Source organism: Amblyomma maculatum, chromosome 1, assembly GCF_055883805.1.
Source record: "Amblyomma maculatum isolate TAMU_Amacu chromosome 1, ASM5588380v1, whole genome shotgun sequence".
Lineage (NCBI taxonomy): Eukaryota > Metazoa > Arthropoda > Arachnida > Ixodida > Ixodidae > Amblyomma > Amblyomma maculatum.
Genome location: NC_139344.1, coordinates 243,315,368 through 243,343,323, shown reverse-complemented (window position 1 = coordinate 243,343,323; position 27,956 = coordinate 243,315,368). Strand labels below are relative to the sequence as shown.

Sequence of the window (27,956 nt, the reverse complement as noted above, 5' to 3'; positions counted from 1 at the left end):
TCGCAGTAATATTAATATTGCGCCTCACCATACCAAAAACTTTGAGTTGAGGACTCAGTCAGGGTGATTATCTAATTCCTAGTATCCGTTACCAGAAGTGATATTCTGTGAAAATCGTTCAGTCTTCAGCAGAGTCTCCAGGAGGTTCCTTATCACAGTGGTATGCTTGAATCTTTGTAATATTATTCACCAAGTCAGATCACGCATAGATGAATTTAGATGCCCAACTTGAAGCGTTAATTCAGGTCAGCGGATGTAACAGGGCTATAAGAAGATGAGGAATTTGACCCAGATTTAAAATCAAGACATTCAAGGCACTGCGTTCGAGGTCACCTTAGCCACCTGTTCGCTCTACTAGATTTCGTGACGTGGCCACGAGAGTGCCCCACATGAAACGATTGCAGACTGATGTGAAACTGCTAGAAGCAGCTAGCTAAGACGGCCATCACAACATATACACTCTACGGATAAAAAATGTAAATTGGTTCACAGGAAGGGAAAGGCGCAGTAACTGTCACACTTGCTCTGTGGACACCCGAACCGCGCTGTAAGGGAAGGGAGGAAGGTGGGAATGAAAGTGGAAAGAGAGAAAGAGGAGCCGTAGTGGAGGGCTATGGAGTAATTTCGACCACCTGGGGATCTTTAACGTGCGCTGACATCGCACAGCACACGGACGCCACTTCGTTTCGCCTCCATCGAAACGCAGCCGCCGCGGTCGGGTTCGAACCCGGGAACTCCGGCACAGTAGTCGGGCGTCTTACCACTGCACCACCCCGGCGGGGCCTCTACGGATAATGCTCTTTCCGGAATCTGTACTGTACGCCGACTAGCTCCAAGAGTGTGAGCGATTAAGTTACATTCTGTGATGGCGTTATAGAGATGTTTGTTAATGCTGAGATAGGAACGCCAGTGCAAGAAAACGTGGCCATGAGAAATAACTCTGAACCATGGAGTCACGTGCCGACAATCGCTTAGTCCATTGCATGCGTACCCGAATAGTCTCAGATCATTGAAAATTAGCGCTAAGCGCATGTCCGACTGTTCGTGACCCTATGGACCATACCACGCCACTCTTTCCGGGCTCTCACTATCTTCCTAACATCACATAACTTCATATATATATATATATATATATATATATATATATATATATATATATATATATATATATATATATATATATATATATGTGTGTGTGTTTTATTTCTAGTCGATTCTTACATATGTACTGACACTAGTGCTATTATTATTGTTGCTTTATACTGACCTCTTTACGGGTGGTAGGTATCCCGTAATGGGAAGCAGATATTGCAACGACATTTCCACCGGCCACAGAAACTAACCTCCAAGGAGGCCGTGAGATATGGCAGTTTCACACTCCAATTGGAGGTAATTCCGTCCAGCAAAATGCGGATGCTGCGGTATTAGTCGATGTACTCCGAAGTGTCCCCTTGATAGGTGCTAACGTTCGCGCTATTCGCGGGCATCATTAAAGAAGTATACGATATCTAAACTTGCTATATTATCTAACTCAGTGTAAAAGGCACTCTTCATGTCTTCTTCTATGCACCCTTATGTGCTACTCACCATGTCGATGAGTAACGGTGAATGCTACTCACCACCGTTTTTAGTCCCGGATTGTTGAAGAGGATGGTGGAGGTGCCATTGGAAGTTGGACTGTCCCAACAGCCCGCGAGCTGCACCTCTGGTTGTCATCTCTGGGTATGTCATCAGTCTGCGCAGGGAAAAAACGACAGACACGGAGGCGATTCAGAACAAAAATTGAGATGTACAGAAGAAACGGTAAGTGCAGCTGCTCCACTCGTGCGCAAACGTCACCGAAACAAATTTATGCGCCACTGGAGAAGCACGTTTGTGTACCTGAGTCGCTCTGTCGGTGGCGGTCGCCCAAGAGCACGGGCACAGGACGGTGACGTGCAGGTGTATATCATCGAATTTGTGGCATCGACAGGAGGTGGCAGACACGACCGATAGGGGCTGCTTGCGGCCTAGCTCACCGGACGCTCCAGGGCAGCAATCCTGCGCAGCCTGAGGGCTGTCTTCAGTTGCTGGTTCCCTTTTGATCGCCGCAAGTGCGGTCAGTAACTCCTGCTTGAATTCTTCCCTTAACTGGGTGGGGCCAGCAGCGGCCTTCGGAGGCCGGCTCAAGGCGCGATCACTCTGGGGCGATTGAGTACTTGCGAGTGGACCTCGGCGGAGATGGCCGAGCTATTTACTGCAGCTTTAGCCGAGGTTGGACAGCCGAACCGTTTCTTCTCCGGACACTAGAACAGTAGGAAGTAGTGGAGTCAGCGCTATTACTTAAAACACTGGGCACGATACCGTCGTAGTAATCGTGTTACCGCCAACTGGCGACGGCACGCCTGTCGCAGACCTAGTCGGCGACAGGTTTAATGTGCAAATAATTGCCTCAAAAAGACCTAACATCGACCGCAGTGAACATTTAATATGTCCAGCACAAATCACAATTGCAAGGACAATCAAGCTGAGTCTTTAAGGGTATGAACCGATAGCGTAGGCTACCACCCGACATAAAAAAGCCTCGCTACAACTAAGCCGTATGAATGCGCATGCGTGGCCTAAAACTAACGTGACTGACGCGGAATGCAAGGCTCCAGGCAAGTTGATTTTGATATCACACTTCCATACGAAAATAATGGCCCGAAATGGCAGCTCCTACATCAAGTGTAACGCCAAGCAACCCGACGTCTAGTCAGTGCGCGACCATCAGTTAGATGGCAGGCCATATCAGCTGCCATCTACCACTTGGCAGCTAGCGCCATGCTTGTGATTTCTCCCTCGCGATGTCGACGCCGACAACGACCGATTTTCTTGTGAACGGTACCTTTTGATGCTACCGCGTTGTTTATGATCGCATAAGTATATGAAGGCGAAAGCTCGCTCGCGCAGCGACTCCCATCTCCTTGACTTCGTCCTGTGGTGCGCGCCACCACGCAACCTTTAGCTGGATGCTCTCTGTGCTCTTTCTGCTCTTGTGACAGCACCTTCCCTCTCCTGCTTCTCCTCTGACGGAACCGAGACCAGCGTGAGAAAGCCCCGTCCGCTAGGTCACACGGTGTAGTGCGATCATTACGGCTTACAAATTTCGGTAAATATGTTGGTTCCAATCCTTACACTCTTAGAAAAAAGGTTAGTAAGAAGCTAGTAAATGCAGCAGTTACTAACTTCGAATAGGTTTTACTACCTTTTTACTAACCTTGAACTAACTCGCAACTTTTTGAGGTAGTAACGGCTCCCATTACTAACAAGTGAGTTTCTGCTAGTAGTTTTGACGAGTTAAATGCTAGAATCCCTGGGCAACTTTACCATAGTATCTTGCTAGTGTAATTTTACCAATATTTTCAGAAATTCATGTTTTGGCTGTTCTTGCCAGTCATACATTAAAAGTTATTATTCCGGAATTAACGAGATACATTACTTTCAATCATTTAATGGCGGTCGTTTTATTTATTTATTTTTTTTTTTTGAAGGTAATGTTTTTGTGCACTCTTCAAGCTAAAGAGAAAGCATTACAGAATTTGAGTTTTCTTGCCCCATGCGAGCTCCTGACAGCGCAATGCGGTGACAAAAAAAGTCAGAGCGACACTTAGCTCTTTCAGGAAAAGCCTGCAGTATAGTGAACTGGGACGCTTTGTGGGAACGACCTGCAGTCAGTCACGGACAAACGCTCAAGTGCGGATGGCGTCACTTTAGAAGCAACACATTTTTTAAGAAAATTGAAAATAATTTGTATTCACGTTGCATAGGACAAGGTTTTTGCGTCTACTGCTGCTGTTTTGTTCATCTTAACATTGTGCTTTCCACCAGTGCAACAGAAACGCACAACGACCCGAAATCAATACCTTTCCACCTCGCATGTAGTTGCCTGCAATCAACATTTATTCCATTTTCTTTACGTATGGTCCAAGCATAAACACCCTGTAAGCAAAACACACACACACACACGCACACACGCACACACGCACACACGCACACGCACACGCACACGCGCACGCGCACACGCGCACGCGCACACGCACACGCACACACACACACACACACACACACACACACACACACACACACACACACACACACACACACACACACACACACACACACACACACACACACACACACACACACACACACACACACACACACACACACACACACACACACACACACACACACACACTGGGCCCATAATCAGGTATGCCACGTGCGCTGGGACCCAGAGGCACTGGTTTTTATTACCTCAGCCCCGCCAGTTTTGTGCTTAATTATGGCTCTAGACGAGACTATACGCTGCCTTTCAAAAAAAAAAAAAAAACATTTATCGCCAAACCAGCCAAACTGCCTTTCGAAACCGAAAGTCCCTCTAGGAAGCGGCCGCCAGTAAAAAGAAGCCAGAAAAGCCACCGATAAGTCAATCCGATCCGATCCGAAGCCGCCAGCGGCAAAAAGTTGCAACGGCGCCATGCTGCCTTTGTGTCGTGCGGTGTGATTGTGAACGCTATTTCCTTACGCTGTGCTGCTTTTTTGTTCTGTGGTTCTTGGAATGGGCCGCAGAGTTGATATTTGACATGTGCACTTTGATAGACGTTCTCAAGTACGTGATGTAGTGATAAATAGGTTCTGTGCCGCACACCGCTTGCACCGCGCCGTGGCAACGCCGGCATCAACACGGAAGAAGGAAATGGACTGGCGTGATTGTTTGCAAATGTGAGTACACTGCTTGAAATTATTTTTATTTAATATTGCTATTGAATGAAGTACGCGTTGTTAATACTGTTACGTGTGGTCTCAAAATTCCTTCGTAATACAAGCTACGAACTCGACCCAGCCTGCCTTATTGTGAGGGCGAGCCAGTCACTCTTCGGAACAAGAAGCGTGAACGTTTGGGCGAGTTGGTCAGACATACTTGACATGAACGGCGCGGCAGAAAGATTTGGCGCTTGTCCGTGTGTGTTCTCTGTCTTCGTCTCTTCCTGCCGCGCCGTTCAAGTCAACTCTTCAAAAGCCGTCGCTTTTATATGTATGCTCGTCCCTAACGCGAAGCCGTTGTACGATATGAGTAGTGTTCTGAAACTTTATCGGAACCGTCATGGAAAATTTGGCCGCCTCGACCGGTTCCGATAAAGTTGCAGAATACTGTATAATGCTATGGTGTATATTTCTAGATATAGTTGTAGCTGCAGTGTATTAGATGCACGACCGGCTTCGCGGTTGTGATCAGCACCCCGAACGAGTTTTCAATCTCTTTAAAAGCGCCTTTTTTTCTAACTGTGAGTGCATTAATACGATGAGTACAACCAGCGCGCAAGAAACAGGTTGTTGCTGTGGCGCATATCTCACAGTGGTCGCTGCATTTAGTTTTGGTGCTTGTATGCTTGAACAAAAATAATCTAAATCATGGCTGACGCCAAGGTACAAACTCATGTAGTACTACAGTAGTAGAATGACGATTAGAAAGAATTATTTGAGTGACTACATGTAGTAAAATGTGCATGTCAAGAATAATTGCTTTCAATACTACATAGTCTTGTATTTTTGACGAATTATATGTATCATAGTGTTCACAACAGAGGCAGAAATGAGCTTTCAGTGGGCTGTTGCATTCTTTGGTACTTTGTGTCGTGGCTTTTCATGGAAGTGTTGAAATGATGCAGTAGTAAACAGTTTCAAACGAGAAATGAAAAAGTCATTTTACCTTCCTTAATGTTATGTCCGCTATGGTTCAAGGTAATTTGACTTTAAAGGCCTTTATTTGTGTAGAGTTCGTTGGTTGCCTTACACATTGTACACACATTTCTCAATACACCAGCAGTGAAATTAGTTTTGTGCTATTGCTAGTATTTCGGAAGAAAAAAGTTTGACCGACATCACGGCATAAGCAGCTCTTCTCTGCATGCACATTTTTTGCAACTTTTAGATCACCCAGGATTGAGATATGCAGGCCCTGATGAACATATTTTATGTGCTCAGAGTAAAAAGAAGAAAAAGTGCAGAATGTTAATCATATTTCTGATTGCGTGCGAAAGTCACGACTTAGAAAAAAAATTAAGAGGTGCCACAAATCTGAAAGGAGGCTGTTTTAATTATTTTTTCACTGCGGCTGTAAGGCAAACCTACATAAGAATTGCAGAATATACAACCACTTAGATGGTAAAATGTTTACAAATTTTTTTTTTTTTTCATGTATGGAATGCGACACATTAAACACGGTCCCAAATTTGGCGCATTCAAGCATAGTAGTCTTATTCAGTAATTAAAGGAAGAAACACCGTTCCTAATTTTTCTTATAATTTAAGAATCAAGTTTCTAGGAGGAGATGAAAATGAATATGAGACAATATGTTGCATTGTACTGTTTCCAGCAATGTTATCAAAGCTGAAACTTCTTGTTTTTTCTCTCATTGGGAGAACAGCCTAAACTGACGGCACAAAAGCAGCAAATAGGCTCCCCGCTCCGCAAAACATTGCCCATAAGCTAACCCTGTGATCTTGGCCATAAAGGAAAAGCATGCCTGATCACGTTATTGTGAGCCAATGCTGATCTGTGACGTACGCAGGGTGGCGGCATCACTATCCGTGAGTGTGCATAGACGCTCGTAGCACCGCCTTAGGAATTCAGTTGGAAATGACAGTTTTCAGTATCTTTTTTTTGCAGTGCATCAACGATGGCCTTCGCATCCCCAGTTCCTTGCTTTGTCTTTTTGCTGTTGACATACTTGCTTTATTTTTCTTTTGTAATAGGCGTTTATTCATAAAATACATGCTGGGATCTTTTTGCCCCTATTAGGTAAATTTATTTGTTTCTTCGTGGCTTTGCTAGAGCAGTCATTTCCACATTATTTATTAGTTTACTGTTCAGTTTTGCAAGTCAGAAGTCATACTAGATAAGGAAATCAGGTTCTGTTGCTTGAGAAATTTGAACAGAGCTTAAACAGAATGGGGACGTGTGAAACATGTGACAAGATCATGTTGGAGTGATTTAAAAATATTTGCTTTGAAATGACATCATACACACCTTTTTTTTTTTGCTCTAGAATGCACTTAGCTATGCTAAATGAAGAAACTTGCCATAGTTGCAGTCTGAAGGTTGGAAATTTCAAAACAGTTGTGTTTATGCATTCATATGGGTGTCACTTTAAGCTGCTGCTTGCTCCCACAAATGGCTTGTACCACTGCATACTGCTTATGTAACAATCCGACAATTGCTCATAATGATATAATTACATATGCAATCTCCACACAGTACAGGTCTCAGTCTTGACACAACGGTAAAATTTTAGCAAAGGGCATTGTGTTCGCTACTTACGCACCTCCATTTAAACACTTGCAATGATGCTTGAGAAGCTGCACGTTTCACCTTTGATAACATTGTTGGAAATAGAATAACGCAATGTGTTCTCTTGAACTCTTTTTTTTTTTTCCATCACCTCCATGAGTAATTTATGGGCTGATGAGGTGGTTTTTCTTTTAGTTTTGAAGGAATATACTCTGTTCAAACATGCCATAATTGGGAAAATGTTTCACGCGTTTTCATTTTATTCATAACAGAAACATTCCTACTCCTTTTAAGCACCAATTTTCTTATCTATTCTGTACCTTTAAAGTAGGTGCACCTCACACTCGTGGAGAAAAAATAGGCTCTTTTGAATCATGGCCTTATTATCTTTAGGGAAACTGGAAAGGCTCTCCTACACAAACGAGAAGCACACCATGCAGTCTGGTTACTTTTGGCAAACAGTACAAGGCATTGAGGCTGAAGTCCAGTATTTTTTTAATTATGCTTGGAGCACTCGTCTTAAAGCTGTTTGCCCAGAATCCTTATGATTGTAGCTACTGAATATACAGCTGTGTCTCTTTTCATTACCAGGAAAGGAGTTGTGTGCTCGGTCTCACTTGTCGGTTTTTCTCTCTTTATATACCCAGTTACCTGAGCACTTCAGACTGGCCGATGCCTGGAGCCTACCTGCTGCTCACCTACACCCTACAGCACAAACGAGGAACACACTAAATCATCTACCAGCAAGCACACTGCAGTGCTTTGCTACTGAATGGTGGAACTTTTGCCTCTGCATGGTTGTGAAAGAATTGAAAGCCACATTTCCGGGTGAGGCCAGTAAGTATAAATTTGTTATAAATTCATTTATGAAGTTCTAATTTCATTACTTTCAATGTTGCATTTTAGGACACCTACCCAGCACATTGGAGCGCGTCCGGATGAACCCTGATGACGCCGACGCAATATATGCTGGGTTTGAAGATATCAAGGTCGAATGCTGGACGTCATCGTGGGACGCACGCATGCCATTGAGAGCTACTGGATATTTAATGTCAGGCATTCAACGCGCAACGAAAACGTTTGCGCAGTGCTAGAGCATTTATGCAGCCTAAGAAGCTCATCGCCACTATGCCCATTAGCTCTCAGGGCGATTTCTGCCATTAAAAAGGGCATAGCCACACTGCCTTTAAATATGAATAAAGTGAGTATTTGTTGTCCGGAAATTTTGTCGTCATCATTGCTTGAAGACTGGTGCGAACAAGGTAAAATCAGTTAGCATCTTGCTTGTAGATCAGCTCAATGTTGCACCGAACTTGAAGCCAATTACAATTGACCACATATTACGAATAATACAATTATTTTTATTTACCAAATCTTTATTAAGGTATTCAATATTTTCAGAAATAATTTACCTATCGACGCATATATTGGCTCCATACAGGTAGCAATTGATACCAGGTTTCTGCCGCAGTAAGCACTACGACCTATGTAGTGAGAACCTCTAGGCCATGTAGTATTTTATACTAAAGAAAAGGTTGCACATTATACTACCTTTTCAATGGTAACCCAAAATAAGAACTAGGTATATGTTGTAATAAGCACTACGTCCTATGTAGTACGAATCTCTAGGTGCGGTAGTACTGCGTACTACCTAGATGGTAGTATATTCCACTACCCATCAATGGCAAATTATAATGCACGAAGGTGTTGGTGTTCACTAACCTACTACTAACTGGCGCTAGTACTGTTCACTAACCTCCTGGGGTAGTAAATTTCACTAGCTGTATTTTTACTACCTCGAGTTACTAAGAAGGTAGTGATCTATGGGACAAGTAAAAGGTTAGTAGTTACTTAGTGAATTCACCAACCTTTTTTTTAAGAGTGTACTGTTTAACTAAACTAGCTGATTAATACCACTTGCGCAGCGAAATGGTATGACATCACCGTGAATCTGCACGAAGAACAATTACGTTGCAACTCCGATACGCAAGAGATCAAATATGGCGCCACAAGGTGGTCAGTTAGCGATTCTTTGCGAAGAAAAGTCGCATCCGAGGCGACAAGGAAAATGAGGTTTGGTCTGGTTTGTGCGGTTTAACGTCCCAAAGCGACTCAGGCTATGAGAGACGCAGTAGTGGAGGGCTACGGAAGTTTCGACCACCTGGGGTTCTTTAACCTGCACTGACATCGCACAGTACACGGGCGCCTTGCTTTTCGCCTCCGTCTAAAAGCGGCCGCCGGGGCCAGGATTTGATCCTGCATCCTTGGGAGAGGGAAGGAGGGAAGGAGGACCTGCAGCTGGATATGGCGTTGTCCCACTCGTTGCTTCAGTGGCTCGTAAAACTTCTGACGTCAAGTTGCATTGTCAACAGTGACGCGAGCTAGCCACGACGGATGTGGCGCGAGCAATTAGGCACGACGGGATATCCGGTATTTATTTTTGCTTACATTACGACGTACTATACCCTCACACACTTTATAGCTAACCTCCACAACTAATTTTTCACTTATGACGCCCCGTCCCGTCACGCTAGTTTTGGTACCGCATCCTCTGGTGACATATTGTGCGTTGCATGTGACATAAGCGTTTGCTTTGAAAAGAAACCAGGACGCCACCAAATAACCGGCGAGTTTCGGAGATATTAGGTGAACAACCTCACTTATGCCGTGGACAACTAGAGTCACTGGCAGACCTGCGCCATGGAATGGTTTAACGGGGGATATATCAGCGGACGTTATCGTTGCTTCGGCCTTTTTTGAAGTGGTCTCTGCCCATTTATTAACTGAGGACAGCGCACCTCCGTTTGGCAGTCATAACGATACCAAGGCATTCATGGTGGCGATGGTCGGGGGATCGCGTGAGCTTTGGGGATGCTTTATGATAAATCTGGAAATTGTTATGCAACTGGGCTTAACATACATGTGCGGGGAGGAACGTGGTAATACATACCTATATATATGGGCTCGAACCAATGACCGAGTGAGAGTGGAACGAGCATCTTGCTCTCTAAACGCTCTCAGGTGGCGCCCACACGCGCTGTTAACTGTGTGCAAGACGCTGTGGTAAGCTTATGGCTATCGAAGACAATATCAAGCCTAAGCGGTGCTAGAATGGAGGAGTATCACTAAAGTTTACCTTCAGCTTGAACCACAGTCGAACAGCAAAATGATGAAAAATGGATTGTTTTAGTTTGGTTTTGGTTTATGAGATTTTACTTTCTAAAACGACACAGGCTATGAGAGACGCCGTAGTGGAGGGCGCTCTGGAGAATTCCACCTGCGATTACTGGTTGTACACGCGTTATATGGCACGTGTGCTGAATTAGTTAATGTGAGAAGCCTTAAACTGTCTCTTGGCAGCTTGGAACTACCTCCGCTTGCTAACTAGTGCAGATTCCGATCTGCAGTCTACTCGAATCAAATCGCGCTGTGATGCTTATCTATTCGTCCTCGGTAGTTATGAAAGAACAGCTGTCTCAAAGCTTCCTGCGACTAGATTTCGCAGCGGTGAATGCACGCACATCCGTGACCTGCCCGCTTACTGACCCAGAATGTACAGCCTGCAGGGAGTGCGCGTTGTTGATCTGCAACAGATCAACGCTCTACTTCGCCCTCCGAAAACGCCACAAATGGCTTCGGAAGACAACAAACGAGAAATGTGAACTTACATTCTTGCATTGAGCGCCAGCCTCAAAGAACAAGGGAACAGGGGCCACAAGTCGCAGTGTGCAGGTCGGCAGCTGCGCGCGGCCCTTGTGTGCTCGTGCCGCACGAGCTCGGCATTAAAGAAAGAAGGCGCAAACGTTTCAAGGGAACGTGCGCCCGTTCTGCCCATATATCACATTTATTAATTTTTCAAGTAGTTTCAGAAGAAAGGCAAGATACTCAAGCAAAACGGCAAAATAACATCGAGCCGATTTTTATAGCTATGCCCCAATCACAATTCCATGGGCCTGATCTTGTTAATAATAGAGCATAAAACAAACGATACCCTGCAAGCAAATTTAACCAAAAACATCGTTCTGTTTTCCTCTCACAGACTTATAACTATGTTAATCAACTTCGTAAGTACTGTACAGCCTATATTCTACCATCTGGAAGAAATGCTGCCATTGATTACTCTTCTTGGCTCTATTATAAACTGCCTGTCTTCTAAAAATAAACGTTTTACCTTCATCGTGATCAGCCCTTTCTATTTGAACTTGTTTTCACGCCGCGCAGACCGCAAATATAGAAAAGTGGATTGGTTGCCGGAACATAGGGAGAATGAAATTTGCAGTAAAAGGCGTAAGCAGTGTAAATGACGACATATGCTTTACACACCCGCTTCCTGGACGAGAAATATCATACCGATGTTGTTACGGTTCTTTCCAGGCGTAGATCTGCATTGAAGAAGGATAGACAATTGGGCGAGTTGGTATCGATTCATATTGGAAGGGCAAAGCGCAGAAAAACACGGGACAAAGGAAGAAGACGTACACACGAGCGCTGACTCGCGTTTAAATTTACACATCTTTATACAATTTCTTCAATGATAATGATAACAAGTATATAGCACTTGCGCAAATCACATCAGAAAGAATTGTGATTGGGGCATAGCTATAAATATCGGCTCGATGTTATTTGTCGTTTTGCTTGAGTATCTTGCCTTTCTTCTCAAACTACTCGAAAAATTAACAATTGTGAAATACGGGCAGAACGGTCGCACGTTCCCTTGAAACGTTTGCGCCATCTTTCTTTAATGCCGAGCTCGTGCGGCACGAGCACGCCAGGGCCGCGCGCAGCTGCCGACCCGCACACTGTGACTTGTCGCCCCAGTTCTTTGAGGCTGGCGCTCAACGCAAGAATGTAAGTTCACAATTCTCGTTTGTTGTCTTATAAAAACTCTGTCGGTGCGAAGGTGTCGGGATTTTCTTTGTGCTCCTCTTAGAATCACCCGGAAGCAATCGCAAACTCTTGCAATGGAGAACACAGATATCAAGAGTGCTGGCGGTGACGGCTCTTCAGAACCGACGGAGGTGCGCTGCTCGGAGCAGAGCAAGGGTGGGATCAAGTACGAGCTGGTGCTGGCCGACCCCTGCATGGACTCGCCGCTGCGCAAGCCCAGCACCAGCCCACCCAAGAGCATCTCGGCCGAGGACATTGAGAAGAAGCTCAAGGAGGCGGAGGAGAGGCGCCTATCCCTGGAGGCCATGAAGCTGAACCAGCTGAACGAGAAGATGAGCCGGCTGGCTGAGGTGAACCAGAAGAAAAAGGGCCTCGCCGAGGAGTTCCAGGAGGCCGCCCGGCAGAACTATGAGAAAAAGATTGAGGCCTTCAAGGAGAACCGTGAGGCCCACATTAAGTCCATCCAGGAGAAGCAGCGTGAACACGTAAGCCGAGTGGAGGAGGTTCGCAAGACGCTGGATGCACAGACCCAGGAGATGCTGGCCAACATCCAGAAGAAGATTGAGAATGCCAACGAGGCACGCGAGGCCCAGATCACGGCATTGCAGGATCGTCTAAGGAATCATGATAAGCACATTGCCGATGTGCGGAAGCAGTTGCAGGATCTCGTGGATGAGAAGCGGGAGAAGATCCAGAAGAAGCTGGACACTGCCCAGGAGAACCGGGCTGCCATCTACCGCGAGCTGCAGACAAAGCTTCAGGAAAAGGAGAAGCATGCTGAGAAAGTTCGCCAGCACAAGACCCAAACTCTGGAGGGCGCCTCCCCGTAGAACAGTGAAGAAACGGCCGCATCGGGCTAAGTTGCCCGGCCTCGGACCCATACGACCACGTTCGCTGCCTCCTTCTTCCCCCGAGCAGCATTAGATTGGAACGGCCTTTCCCACAGCATCGCCGCTATCACCTGCCCATCCAACTTTTCCAAAGCACTAACAGATCATATTGTATGTTGAACCCACATGGCAACCATTGTACTTATTTTTTTTTGTATAATCCACCCCTTATGTAATACCCCCACGGGGGTCCTTAAGGTAATAAACTGAACTGAACTGAAGCCATTTGTGGCGTTTTCGGAGCGCGAAGTAGAGCGTTGATCTGTTGCAGGTCAACAACGCGCACTCCCTGCAGGCTGTACATTCTGGGTCAGTAAGCGGGCAGGTCACGGATGTGCGTTCATTCACCGTTGCAAAATCTAGTCGCAGGAAGCTTTGAGACAGCTGTTCTTTCTTAACTACCGAGGTCGAATAGATGCTCGTCACAGCGCGATTTGATTTGAGTAGACTGCAGATCGGAATCTGCACTAGTTAGCAAGCGGGGGTAGTTCGTAGCTGCCAAGAGACAGTTCAAGGCTTCTCGCATTAACTAACTCAGCACTCGTGCCATGGAACGCGTGTACAACCAGTAATCGCAGGTCGAATTTTCCACAGCGCCCTCCACTACCGCGTCTCTCGTACCCTGAGTCAATTTGGGACGTTAAACCGCACAAACCAGACCAAACCTCATTTTCCTTGTCGCCAAGATGCGACTTTTCTTCGCAAAGAATCGCTAACTGACCACCTTGTGGCGCCATATTTGATCTCTTGCGTATCGGAGTTGCAACACAATTGTTCTTCGTGCAGATTCCCGGTGATGTCATAAAATTTCGCTGCGCAAGTGGTATGAATCAGCAAGTTTAGTTAAACGGTAAGGATTGGAATCAACATATTTACTGCCATTTGTAAGCTGTAAGGATCTCACTACACCGTGTCACCTAGCGGACCGGGTTTTCTCACGCTGGTCTGGGTTCCGTCAGAGGAGAAGCAGGAGAGGGAAGCTGCTGTCACAAGAGCAGAAAGAGCACAGAGAGCCTCCAGCTAAAGGTTGCGTGGTGGCACGCACCACAGGACGAAGTCAAGGAGTTGGGAGTCGCTGCGCGAGCGAGCTTTCGCCTTCATATACTTATGCGATCATAAACAACGCGGTAGCATCAAAAGGTACCGTTCACAAAAAAATCTGTCGTTGTCGGCGTCGACATCGCGAGGGAGAAATCACAAGCATGGCGCTAGCTGCCAAGTGGTAGATGGCAGCTGATATGGCCTGCCATCTAACTGATGGTCGCGCACTGACTGGACGTCGGGTAGCTTGCGTTACACTTGATGTAGGAGCTGCCATTTCGGCCCCCTATTTTCGTATGGAAGTGTGATATCAAAATCAACCTGCCAGGCCCCTTGCATTCCGCGTCAGACACGTTAGTTTTAGGCCACGCATGCGCCTTCATATGGTTCAGTTGTAGCGGGGCTTTATTATGTCGAGTGGTAGCCTACGCTATTGTGTCATACCCTTAAAGACGCAGCTTAATTGTCCTCGCAATTTTGATTTGTGCTGGTCATATTAAATGTTCACTGGGGTCGATGTTAGGTCTTGTTGAGACATTTATTTGCGCATTAAACCTGTCGCCGACTAGGTCTCCGACAGGCGTGCCGTCGCCAGTTAGCGGTAACACGATTACATCGACTGTATCGTGCCCACTGTTTTAAGAAATGGTGCTGACTCCACTACCTCCTACTGTTCTAGTGTCCGGAGAAGAAACGGTTCGGCTGTTCAACCTCGGCTAAAGCTGCAGTAAATAGCTAGGCCATCTCTGCCGAGGTCCACTCAAGTATTTAATCGCCCCAGTCATCGCGCCATGAACCGACCTCCGAAGGCCGCTGCTGGCCACATCCAGTTAAGGGAAGATTTCAAGCAGGAGTTACTGACCGCTCTTGCGGCGATCAGAAGGGAACCAGCAACTGAAGACAGCCCTCAGGCTGCGCAGGATTGCTGCCCTGGAGCGTCCGTTGAGCTAGGCCGCAAGCAGGCCCTATCGGTCGTGTCTGCCACCTCCTGTCGATGCCACAAATTCGATGATAAACACCTGCACGTCACCATCCTGTGCCCGTGTGCTCGGGCGACCACTACCGACAGAGCGACGCAGGTATACACAAACGTGCTACTCCAGTGGCCCATAAATATGTTTCTGTGACTTTTGCGCACGAGCGGAGCAGCTGCACTTACCGTTTCTTCTGTACATCTCAATTTTTGTTCTTAATCGCCTCCTTGTCTGTCGTTTTTTTCCCTGCGCAGACTGATCGCATACCCAGAGACGACAACCAGAGGTGCAGCTCGTGGGCTGTTGGGACAGTCGCAGAGCAGCTTCAGGCGTCCAATCAGTGGTGGTTCAACCGAACACGCACGAACCAGCTTGCAGCGAGTGTTCCCAATGGCACCTTCATGAATCCTCTTCAACAATCCGGGACGGGAAATGGTGGTGAGTAGCATTCATCGTTACTCATCGACATGGTGAGTAGCACAATAGTGTGCATATAGAAGACAAGAAGAAGCGTGCCTTTTACGCCGAGTTAGATAATATTGCAAGTTTAGATACCCTTATACTTCTGTAATGATGCCCACGAACTGCGCGAACGTTAGTACCTATCAAGGGGACACTTCGGAGGACATCGATTAAAACCTCAGCATCCGCATTTTGCTGGCCGGAATTACTTCCAATGCGAGTGTGAAATTGCCATGTCTCACGGCCTCCTTAGAGCATAGTTTCTGTGGCCGGTAGAAACGTCGCTTCAACATGTGCTTCCCATTACGGGATATTCACTGCTCGTAAAGAGGTCAGTATAGAGAATCAATAATAAGAGCACTAGTGTTAGTACTTATGTACGAATCAATTAGAAATAAAACACCAGTTGCGAAAGGTCGATCCAAATGTGGAACTGCGCCGAATGCGTCAAGTGCCAAATAATAGAATGATGACAAATTCCGGCGGCATCGCCGTAACAACGCGTGGACCCGTCAGGTATTTCCCGGGTCTCGGCTGCAGCCGGCGGTCTCTCCTTGTAGCCGGAGCTTCATTGTTCACTTGAATTATCTCGCGCACACCATACAGAACTGGAAACTCCCACTGAAAATATTTCGTTAAGGAATGTATTTCTTGAGAGGGTAGCTTGGGGGGGGGGGGGGGGGGGATCCGTTATGTCAGACTTCCTTCGTACAAAATTTAATGCCTGCTGGAAAGTGTTGTTCTAATAATTAAGCAACTCATGCTGCAGAATAAGTCGCGTAAGGCAAGCACCATGATTAATTTGCCTTAGCGAGCTTAACGTACCCTTGTACTATGCCCTTTTGGCTATTTTGTATTCTGTCTGCATCAATGGCCTTGTCGGGCCTCCACATCGAAGGCGGTTGGGATTTCAAACGTTGTACCACTGGCGAGATATCGCTCTCTAATAACACCGTCGCTTGCGGTGCGATGCCAAATTATCTCAAACAGCGTCAGTGTCTACAACATCTGCAGTGAGTCAAGTAGTACCGTGCGTGCGTATGTCTGTGCGTATGTCTGCGAGGGTGTGCGTGTAATTCTGCCTGTTTGGGGTGTGTGTGTAATTCAGCTATTGAATTTGGTGGTACGACGCATGCATCTTATCGAGCAGTGCAAGAATATTTTTCAATTCTCCCCTAATCTCTAAGTAGTCGGTTTGCATTTCATCTTTTCAAGCTTCCTGTGATGGTTCCAGTCAATTCTAATGCAAGCAATGCAAGCTGCAAAAATATTGTCCTTACTGTAGTCAGTTATGGCTGATTAAATCCAGATCCAATCCAGATTAAATCCAGTCCAGAGAAATGCTCACCTTTTTGCGGTGTAGAAAATTCGATCTGCCTTTTTTGCAGCTACCTTATTAGTTTTCATATATGCGAGCTGGGGATGACTTTTCGTTAACCGGGCTGGAAACGCTTTGTGGTAAAAACTCCAGGTGGTCAGAAATGATCTGGAACCTTCACTGCTCAGCTTTCAACAGCGCACGCAATTTTTTACAAAGTTTAACCCATACCTCACCAAAATCTCTCCAAGAAGACCAATATTAAACATGTGCAACGCATGTCTCTTAAACCGAGTGCATTATGTATTAATGAACAATAATATTAGATTCCGCACCCGGTTGTAACGAGCAAAATCAAGAAAGTCCGGTCAACAGCATTCAGTCTTCGTTATTTACCCACTTTTCAGGTGGCGCCGGTTAATGGTAGACATCACCTGATATATTGAGTGTCCAGTTATATGGAATACCCTACTGCTGGATTTATATTAGTTAAAAAAGGCATACTGTATTTCTGCTGCGATGTAGTGGTCCCATCCTGCTGAGCGCACAATAAGGAACCCATTGACTAGTTAACAGACGTCGAACAAAGCGCAGAAATGTTTTTTTACATATATATATATATATATATATATATATATATATATATATATATATATATATATATATATATATATATATATATATATTCCTGCTGAGCGCAAAATAAGGAACCCATTGACTAGTTAACAGACGTCGAACAAAGCGCAGAAATCTTTTTTTACACATATATATATATATATATATTCCCGCGAGCCCTTCGTCGCCAAGCTTCCCATTTTACGATCCGGGGTGGTCTGCTGTATCGCAAAAGCTATCGCCCGGATGGTCGCAAATGGCTCTTGGTCATGCCCCGCCATCTTCGCACAGAAATTTGTGTCCATCATCATCATCATCATCATCATCATCAGCCTGATTATACCCACTGCAGGGCGAAGGCCTCTCCCATATTTCTCCACTTAACCCGGTTCTGTGCTAGCTGCATCCACTTGAACCCTGCTAACTTCTTAATCTCATCCGCCCACCTAACTTTCTGCCGCCCCCTGCTACGCTTTCCTTCTCTTGGAATCCAGTTTGTTATCCTCAGCGACCATCGGTTATCCTCTTTTCGCACTACATGTCCTGCCCATGTTCATTTCTTCCTCTTAATTTCTACTAGAATGTCGGTAACTTGAGTTATTTCTCTGACCCACTCTGCACGCTTTCTATCTCTTAATGTTACCCCTACCATTTTTCGTTCCATAGCCCTCTGGGTTGTCCTCAACTTAAGTAGAACTCTCTTGGTTAGCCTCCACGTTTCAGCCCCATAGGTGAATACGATTGGGATGGAGCGCATTTGGCAAGCACTCGCAGAATATGACTAGCAGCTTACCGGTGTCGCTCAAGAGGAAAGTATACAACAGTTGCATCTTGCCTGTACTCACCTATGGGTCCATCACCATGCCGACCCGCAAAGCGCACATGCTGGCCTGTTGAAGACATACGAGCGTCTTCGCCAGCGGTAATACTGGCGGGGGATGTACAACTTTGTCCGCCGCTATATTCGGTCCTGTACTGCTTGTCAGCTGCGGAAGACGTCTCCGCGCCCCTCCGCCGGCCCATTACAGCCATTGCCTTGTCCAGCGCGACCCTTTGATCGTGTCGGCATCGACCTCTATGGTCCCCTTCCATCTTCCACATCAGGGAACTGATGGATAATAGTCGCCATGGATCACCTCACTCGCTACGCGGAGACTGCAGCCCTGCCTACGGCTAGTGCTCGTGACGTCGCCTCCTTCATCCTGCGTCACTTCGATCTACGTCACGGGGCCCTTTGTGTACTTCTTAGTGACCGCGGCCGCGTCTTCCTATCTCAAGTGGTCAGCGAGCTGTTGGAAGCTTGCCAAACAATACATCGAACCACCACAGCTTACCGTCCTCAAACCAACTGCCTCACAGAGAGGTTTAACCGAACGCTTGTTGACATGCTCGCCTTGTACGTTTGTTCTGACGCGTCTAATTGGGATCAGGTGCTTCCATACATCACCTATGCCTATAACCCAGCGTCTCAGGCAACGACTGGAGTTTCCTCATTCTTTCTCCTATACGGTCGTGAGCCTTCCTGTCTACTGGACACCATACTTCCTTACCACCCCGACAGTTCAGAGTACACTTCTCTTTCCGCTGTTGCCCGTAATGCTGAGCAGTGCCGTCAGCTGGCGCGGTCATTCTCGTCGGACATTCAATACCTTCGCCGACATGAGAGCGATCACGGCAAGCCCGCTGCTGACTTTCCTACCAACACCCTCGTTTGGCTCTGTGTTCCGGCTGATTCAAAATTCTCTGCAAAGTATATTGGCCCTTATCGTGTATTAGAGCGTACATCACCAGTTAACTAAGTCGTGGAGCCGGCAACGCCTGCTTCAGACCACCGCCGCCGCGGGCGAGAAGTTGTTCACGTCAGTCGACTTAAGCCATACTATAGTGCTCTAGAATATTGGGCAGTGTGACGACCGGCGCCGGAGAGAGGGCCGCTTTTGCGATGACAGGAACCGACGTCCGCGAGAGGGCGCGACGTGGAACAGGGGTGCCACGTTCGCCGCTCGGCGCGTAGCGGCCGCGGGGATAGCGGGGGTTCTCTTTGGAGCTATTTTCACACGCTACGGAATTGGTGCGATATTTAATAAAGGGGCTACTTATTACAAGTGCCTAAACTCATCCCTGCCATTCCATTACGTTAATCTGGAGACGCCGTGCTCGCTTGGGCAGTCCTACGAAGCAGCGCGATGTTTGAATCGCTATTTCAAACTCTTTCAACATTTCTTCCTGCGGACAGCCATAAATCGTCAAGATAAGCTTGTACTTAATGTTTTCAACGAAGCGTGGTGTTTTGCATTCGTTCTTCCAGTAAGGGAATAAAGGCTACTTCCGAGGAGCGCTATTAATACGCGGAGTAAAACAGTATACATGCGAATCAAAGCTTGTGCTTCGTAAGGCCTTTTAGGAACAGCTTATTTTTTACGAACCTTATTTACGAACACCTGCTTACAATTTGCAGCTCGTGCTTATTAATACATAACAACGTTTATCTTAAATCGTGAGTAATCTGTAATATCTCTTTAATAGGGGTTCTTTATGCGCCCTAATCACCGCTTATAGAAATTACAAATACAGTGTGCGAGCAAAACACATTTATTTATTACCGTTCTAATTTAAAGCACTGCGGTATTTACCGGAAAAATGAAAAAAAAAAAAAAAAAAAAAGGAACGTTTACGCGACTCAAGCATTTATTCTCTGCTCGTGATTAACAAATACATATATCGCGGATATTTGTTTACGTGCCGCTCACCAAAGGGTGAACGAGCTGTTAAGATTTAAAAAAAAGTCAAGTACCAGCTAGGGCAGTACTTCAGATAAAATATGAAAAATTAAACCTGTCAATACGTGTACGAGGGAGTACGTTGGGCACTTGAGAGCGGACGCTTTACTGGCAACAAATGGTACAGAGCAAAATAAAAAGCACGTATAATTGCGCCTCGTATTGGCAGATATTATGCAGTTCTTGGCGCGCACCGAGAGAAAACGGAAAAATGCGAAAACGGTGACGGGCACCAAATGCACATGCAAATAATATGCCGAATTCAGATGCGGACATTAATGCGTGTTTATTCTTCGAGTGTGCGGTATGAAATGTGAGTAATCGACTGGATATACTCGCCAACTACTGCTTGCCGGACTATAATCAGACTACTCGCCGCGGGTGCTCTTTGCAGAACTAATCAGGCTATAATTGTTAACAAGGTGAATATTACATGTGGAATACTTCCAAGGAAATTCAATTATTTTCCCTTTGAGAACTCCTGTCGTGGTTCGCTTACTTCGCAAAGAGCGAAGCCGCAGAAACACATGAAATTTCATTACTTCAAGTGTGAGCTTTCTGGTGCTCTAAGTAGGTTAGATGAAGGTTTAAAAATCTGAAGTGCAAAGGCGTCTAAAAGGATCGCACGCCCGAGCCAACGTTTTGGGTAAATTGCGACTATAGCTTGGAGCCTATGGCGCAGTTTTTGTTCGTGGCGAAAAACCGTGCCGGCCTCACAACCTCTCTCTCGCTGAAGGATTATGTAGCGGAAGCGAATTAGGCGTACACTGTAGCCTCTGCGTCCTCTATTTTCCGTCGTTCTTTCTTTTCAAAGCTATTCTTTTTTTTTTTTTTTTTTCATTTTATATGTGCACCAAAACAGGACTAGAGCGATCTTCTGGGGTCAATGACTTACATATTACCGGTTGCTTGAGCACGCTGAATAAAAACTACTTCGAAAGAAAACATTTTCTCGAACAATTAAGTCATTGTCAAACTATATATAATGCATTGAGATTAAATGTCTTAAGTATAGCGCGCATCTCTGGGTACTTAAAGCTACCCGTTACAACAATGTTCCAACTAATGAAAATAAAATAAAATGGTTTGTTCTTATATTAGTGTACAGTTTTACAAAGTTATTGACTTAAATTTCGACGCTTATATCTACGCGTTCGATTGCAGCCTTTTTGTGCACTGCTTTCTTCTTAATTCCCAGGCCTTCATTTGGTTCTTAAGCTTGATTCTTTCCCTTTTTTTTATTGCCTGTTATATTTCTCCATTTTTCTTCATCTTTAGCTGCCTGCTTCCTTCTCCGTCGTGCGTTTGCCGCGCCGCACGACAATTCCAAACTTTTATTCACATTCCCGCGGTCGCTCTTTTCACGGCGCTGCGTGCCTTTCACCAACCCCTTAACCCCTTTCTCCCTCCCTCGACACGTTTCTTTTCTTTTTTTTTTCATTGCATCCTTTACTTCCCACTTCTTCCACCTTTCCTGACCCACTGTGTTCCATTATTTAGTAGCCGTTTACCTGGTGTAGTGTCGTTCGTTTTTCATGTCTTTACCTCTATGCGGGGTAGTCCACATTTAATTCATTCGAACTGAATGCCGACTTCTCTTGTGGCTTCAGGGGACCTACTGTAGTCGGCATAGTTCGCGCGTGAAACAACGGAATATACTATTTTGACTGTTTTGATAATTGGGTTACTGTGGCCAGTTTTAGTCAGCGCTCGAACACACATGTTGCATGTTTGACTTCTTCATACATCCTGTCTCTACGCTGCCCTCTTTTCAAAATGAGTACATTTCTGGACGTCAATTAGGTGCTTCAGGAATGCTAAAGCAAGCTGCAGGGCGAGTTACGCGTGGTGTAAGAGTCTGACATTTGTACGCCCTCTCCAAGCTGTTTTCTTCGGAGCCCAGCTCCTGTTATGTTGCTTCCGCGAGGTGGTGCCGACGGCCAAAAGGGAAAATAAATTAGGTGATTGTTAACAGTAGTGAGCCCCATTAACCGGCATATTTATAAAACCTTGTCGCGAACAGCTCGAGAAGACGCACAAGCAAACAAAAACGTACAGTGCGCGCGGTATCCACCCTACTGCACAGCGCGCATACGCGGGCGCCCGGACGGCTGACACACCAGTTGCTGGTGGCGCCCTCTGCGCTGCGGCGCCTCCGACATCGCAAAAGCGCCCCCCGCTCCCATGCATTTCGCGGCGCGGTCGACACACTGCCCAATCTTCTAGAGCACTATAGCCATACTACGACCCCCCTTGTGATACCCTCGTCCTAAGTCGCCGGGATGGCTCCCTCTTTCCGCCGGGGCAATTGTAAGGAAGAAGATGATACAGCGCCGGAGACGGCGACCGGTGACACAAGGCAATCGTAGAGCGAGGCACAATATCGTCCGAACAAGAGGGTCCGAGCTCTCAGTGCGCACGCCAGCTGATCGGCGTCTTCATCGTCGTTAGCTTCGGCGCTGTATTATCTGTATGTATATATATATATATATATATATAGGGTTTTGAATATTTGGGGGCTGGGATTTAAAACATTCCTGTGCAAAATCTACTACACCATTCGAGCTGAAATAATGTTCACAAAGTAGCAAAATATCGTCTACGTTATCTGACAAGTGATTCAACATCGGTACTTGCCTAGATTTCCCGAAATCGAGAAAAAACTGCTCTCGGCGGCGTGCACAATTTTCGCAGAAGAGAGTCGAAAAGCTATTTTAACATGGTGCGTCATCTGTCGGGCAGCGAGGCAAGCGCGCCAATGGCCGGGATGGAGCTTGTCTCACTGCTCGACAGATGACGCATCATGTTAAAATAGCTTTTCGACTCTCTTCTGCGAAAATTGCGCACGCCGCCGAGAGCAGTTTTTTCTCGATTTCGATAAATCTAGGCAAGTACCGATGTTGAATCACTTATCAGATAACGTAGACTATATTTTGCTACTTTGTGAACGTTATTTCAGCTCGAATGGGTTAGTAGATTTTGCATAGGAATTTTTTTAATCCCAGCCCCCAAATATTCAAGACCCGATATATATATATATATATGAAGGAAAGAAGCTAACAGTCGGCGAGGCCAAGGAAAGCATTGGGGATTGTTATTTTGTCTTTTTAAAATTTTTACTTGGATGATCACATAAATTAGTAATGCAATCTGGTTAGGGGAAAGATGATTAAACACAAAGTAGAAGAAAAAACAACGTGCCGATGGTGGGAACCGAACCCACGACCTCCGAATATCGCGTCCGGTGCTGTTCCAACTGAGCTGTATCGGCCGCTGACCCCCTGCTACTTTCTTGGGTATTAATGTTGTCTGTATACGAACCTTGAGAGTGTTCACCAGCGCCACCCTCAACCATAGCGGCGGACGTAGAACGTCCTGTGTTACCGCCAACGTCACGTAGAACGTGAACAAGAGCGAGGGTGAAAGCTGTGCTAGAACCCTCTTACGCTACCTAGGGCCTCAAGACTGCCAGAACCGAGACCCCCGTAAGCTACAATGAGTTAAATCAAGGGGAAATGAGGGTGCTCGTTGTAATACATGAAGGAAAGAAGCTAACAGTCGGCGAGGCCAAGGAAAGCATTGGGGATTGTATTTTGTCTTTTTTTTTATTTTAATTTTAGTTTTAATTTAGGGGAAAGATGATTAAACACAAAGTAGAAGAAAAAACAACGTGCCGATGGTGGGAACCAAACCCACGACCTCCGAATATCGCGTCCGGTGCTCTTCCAACTGAGCTACATCGGCCGCTGTCCCCCCTGCTACTTTCTTGGGTATTAATGTTGTCTATATACGAACCTTGAGAGTGTTCATCAGCGCCACCCTCAACCATAGCGACGGACGTAGAACGTCCTGCGTTACCGCCAACGTCACGTTCTACGTGACGTTCACGTTCTACTTGACGTTGGCGGTAACACAGGACGTTTTACGTCCGAGTTGTGATGGCCCTCTTATGTAGCTGCTTCTAGTAGTTTCACATCTGTCTGCAATCGTTTCATGTGGGGCACTCTCGTGGCCACGTCACGAAATCTAGTAGAGCGAACAGGTGGCTAAGGTGACCTCGAACGTAGTGCCTTGAATGTCTATTTTAAATCTGGGTCAAATTCCTCATCTTCTTATAGCTCTGTTACATCCGCTGACATGAATTAACGCTTCAAGTTGGGCATCTAAATTCATCTATACGTAATCTGATTTGGTGCATAGCATTAAAAAGATTCAAGCATATCACTGTGAAAAAAAAAAAAAAAAAACCTTCTGGAGACTCTACTGAAGACAGAACAATTTTCACAGAATATCACTTCTGGTAACCGATACTAGGAATTAGATACTCACCCTGACTGAATCCTCAACTCAAAGTTTTTGGTATGGTGAGGCGCAACAGAAATATTATTGCGACGACTTTGCTTTTCTTTTTGTCTTTCGATCAGTCATTTACTTCTCGGTACCTTTAAATTAGACATTCTTGGAGTTGGTTCCCACAGGGGCAAATTTCCTGATCGTGCCATGTTACTTCCTGCTTCATAAACTTGCTTCACTACGTAGCGGGAGATACATGGTTGTGGCTCTCGACTACTGAACCGGGGGACCCGGGTTCGATCCCGGCCGCGACGGCCGCATATTGAGGTAGCAGAAATGCAAGGGGGCCATGTACTATGCGATATCATTGTACTTTAAAGAAACTGAAGCGCCGAAAAGTTTCTGATCTATTCGTCTATGAAGTACCTCATACCCTGAGTTCGTTTTTGTACGTTGATCAGTTTAGTCGTTCAGTCGTGTCCGACTCTTCGCGACCTTATGGACCATGTTACGCCATGCTTTCCGGTCTCTCACTGTCTTCCTAACATCACACAACTTCATATGCGGAGCTTCGAAGATACCATCTAACCACTGCGTTCGCTGCCTACCCCTTCTCCGGTGACCCTCAACCTTTCCCAACATCAAATCTTTCTCCAGCGACTCCTCTCTTCTCATCAGATGACCAGAGTAGCTGAGCTTTAACTTTAGAATTTGACTCTCCAATAAGCAGTCAGGGTTTATGGTCGACAATATCGTCTGATTTGATCTTCTGGCAGTCCAAGGAACTCTGAAGAGTCTCGGCCAGCACCACAATTCAAACGCGTCAATTCTTCGGCGGTTAGACTTCTTCACAGTCCAACTCTCGCATCCATGCATCACAACTGGAAACACCATAGCACGAGTTATACGGATCTTGGTTGGCAGACTAATGTCTCTGCTCTTTACTAGGCGGTCAAGGCTGACCATGGCTCTTTTTCCCAGAAGCAAGCGTCTCCTAATTTCATGGCTGCAGTCTCCTTCCGGGGTAATCTTAGAGCCCAAGAAGATAAAATCTGTCGCAGCTTCCACTTCTTGTTCCTTGATGCTCCAGGACTTGATAGGGCAAGACGCCATGATCTTTGTCTTTTTAATATTCAGTTTAAGCCCAAACTTCTCACACTCTTCTTGTACGCGCATCAGAAGTCTTTTGAGTTCCACTTCACTTTCTGCCATTAAAGTGGTATCATCTGTCTGCATATCTAAGGTTGTTGATACGTTTTCCAGCAATCTTCACTCCAGCTGAAGACTCGTCCAGACCGGCCTTCTTCATGATGCACTCTGCATATAGGTTAAATTGGCAGGGCTACAGTATGCAGCCTTGTCGGAAACCAATCAGTAAGACCATGCCCAGTTCTGACTGTGGCCTCTTGCCCTTCATACATGTTCCTGAGGAGAGATAAGGTGAATTGGAACTCCCATCTCTTGGAGAGCTTGCCACAATCTGTTGTGATCTACGCAGTCAAACGCTTTCGCATAATCAATAAAGCAGAAGTAGATGGGTTTCTGGAACTCTCTTGCTTTTCCCATGATCCAGCGAAGGTTGGCAATCTGGTCTCTAGTTCCTCTGCCCTTACGAAACCCAGCTTGCACGTCCGGAAGCTCCCGATCCACATATTGCTGCAGCATTCCTTGGAGGATTCTTAACATCGCCTTGCTAGCATGCGAAATAAACGCGATCGTGCGGTAGTTGAAACAATCTTTGGCACTGCCTTTCTTTGGAATGGGGATGTAAACTGACTTCCTCCAATCCTGTGGGCACTGGAGGGTTGTCCAAATCTTCTGACATAATGTATGCAGAGTGTTAACAGCGTCATGGTTGAGGTTGTGAAGCAACTCAGCTGGAATGCCATCAACTCCGCTAGCTTTGTTCTTCGCAAGGCTGGCTAAGGCCCATTAGCACAGAAGCCTCCTTTGATATCTTTGATTGTCTTATACAGAGCTCTGGTGTTATTTAATTGGCTGTTGTCCTCAACTGCTTGGCACTGTATGTTCAGGAAGGCATTCTTATCTCTCTTTGCTGTTTCCTGAAAATCCCCATTGAGAACCTTGTATCATTCTCTTTCCCCCATAACTTTTGCCATCCTCCTTCCCTCAGCTATTTGCAAAGCCTCTTCAGATAACCAATTTGCTTCCTTGCATTTCTTTTGCTTTGGAACTACCTTAGTAGCAACTTCTTGCATTATATCACGAATATCAGTCCACATTTCTTCAGGCGCTCTGTCTTCTAGATCTAATTCTTGAAATCGATTCCTCACTTCCACAGCATATTCTGATGGAATTTGATCCAGATCATACCTGAAAGGCCTTCTAGTTTTCTGCGTTTTCCTCAATCGAAGCTTAAATTTGGCAACAAGAAGCTGGTGATCGGAGCCACAACCGGCCCCAGGCCGTGTATTTACTGCTTGTATAGCGCTTCTCCATCTCTGCTGGCAAAGAATATAATCGATCTGATTCCTGTACAGACCGCCCGGTGAAGTCCATGTGTACAGGCGCTTCTTGTGCTGTTGAAAATGAGTATTCGCTATGGTCAGGTTGTTGTCTTGACAAAACTCTACTAGCCTCTGCCCAGCTTCATTTGGCTCATCAAGGTCGAACTTGCCTGTAATTCCGGATATTTCTTCACTTCCCACCTTAGCATTCCAGTTGCCTATGAGAAAAAGGACGTCTGATGATGGAGTGCGGTCTAAAAGGCATTGTAGGTCTGCATAAAGTCTTTCAACTTCAGCTTCTTCAGCAATAGTGGTTGGTGCATAGACGTGGATAACTGTTATGTTGAAAGGGTGACCTTGGATCCGAAGTGAAATCATTCGGTCGTTTCTGGGGTTGTACCCTAGCACTGCTTTGCCCAATCTTCCGTTTACTATGAGAGCGACACCATTCCTTCTCTTGGACTCTTGGACTCGTGTCCACAATAAAAGACATAATGGTCGCCGGAATTAAATTCTCCCATTCCGGTCCACTTGAGCTCGCTGATACCCAAGATATCAATGTTCAATCTGTCCATTTCTCGCTTGACGACCTCCAGTTTATCTTGCGTCATAGATCTTACATTCCATGTTGCTATGTGATATATCTCCTTGCAACATAGGACTTTCCGGTCGCTTCCCGACACATCCACAACTGAGCGTCCTTTTGGCTTTAGCCCAGCCGCTTCATTCGTCCTAGAGCTACTAGGAATCGTCCTTTGTTCATCCCCAGTAACATGGGGGACGCCTTCCAACCTGGGGGGCTCATCATCCAGCGCCATATCATTAATGATATTGTGACTGGCCATAGGGTTTTCTTGGCAGGAAATACTGGAGTGGGTTGGCATTACCTTCTACAGTGAATCACATTTTGTCCG

General features: G+C 45.9%; 1 long non-coding RNA gene and 1 pseudogene across 1 annotated transcript; both read left to right on the top strand.

Moving 5' to 3' along the window:
• The first annotated feature begins 4,469 nt into the window (after positions 1–4,469).
• On the top strand, positions 4,470–8,537 carry LOC146206087 (uncharacterized). Its single transcript, XR_014704342.1, has 3 exons — positions 4,470–4,746; positions 7,962–8,151; positions 8,221–8,537. It is a non-coding gene; the product is annotated as an uncharacterized LOC146206087 (long non-coding RNA).
• Positions 8,538–12,194: 3,657 nt separating this feature from the next.
• Positions 12,195–13,061, top strand: LOC146206086 (uncharacterized; annotated as a pseudogene).
• The last annotated feature ends 14,895 nt before the right edge of the window (positions 13,062–27,956 follow it).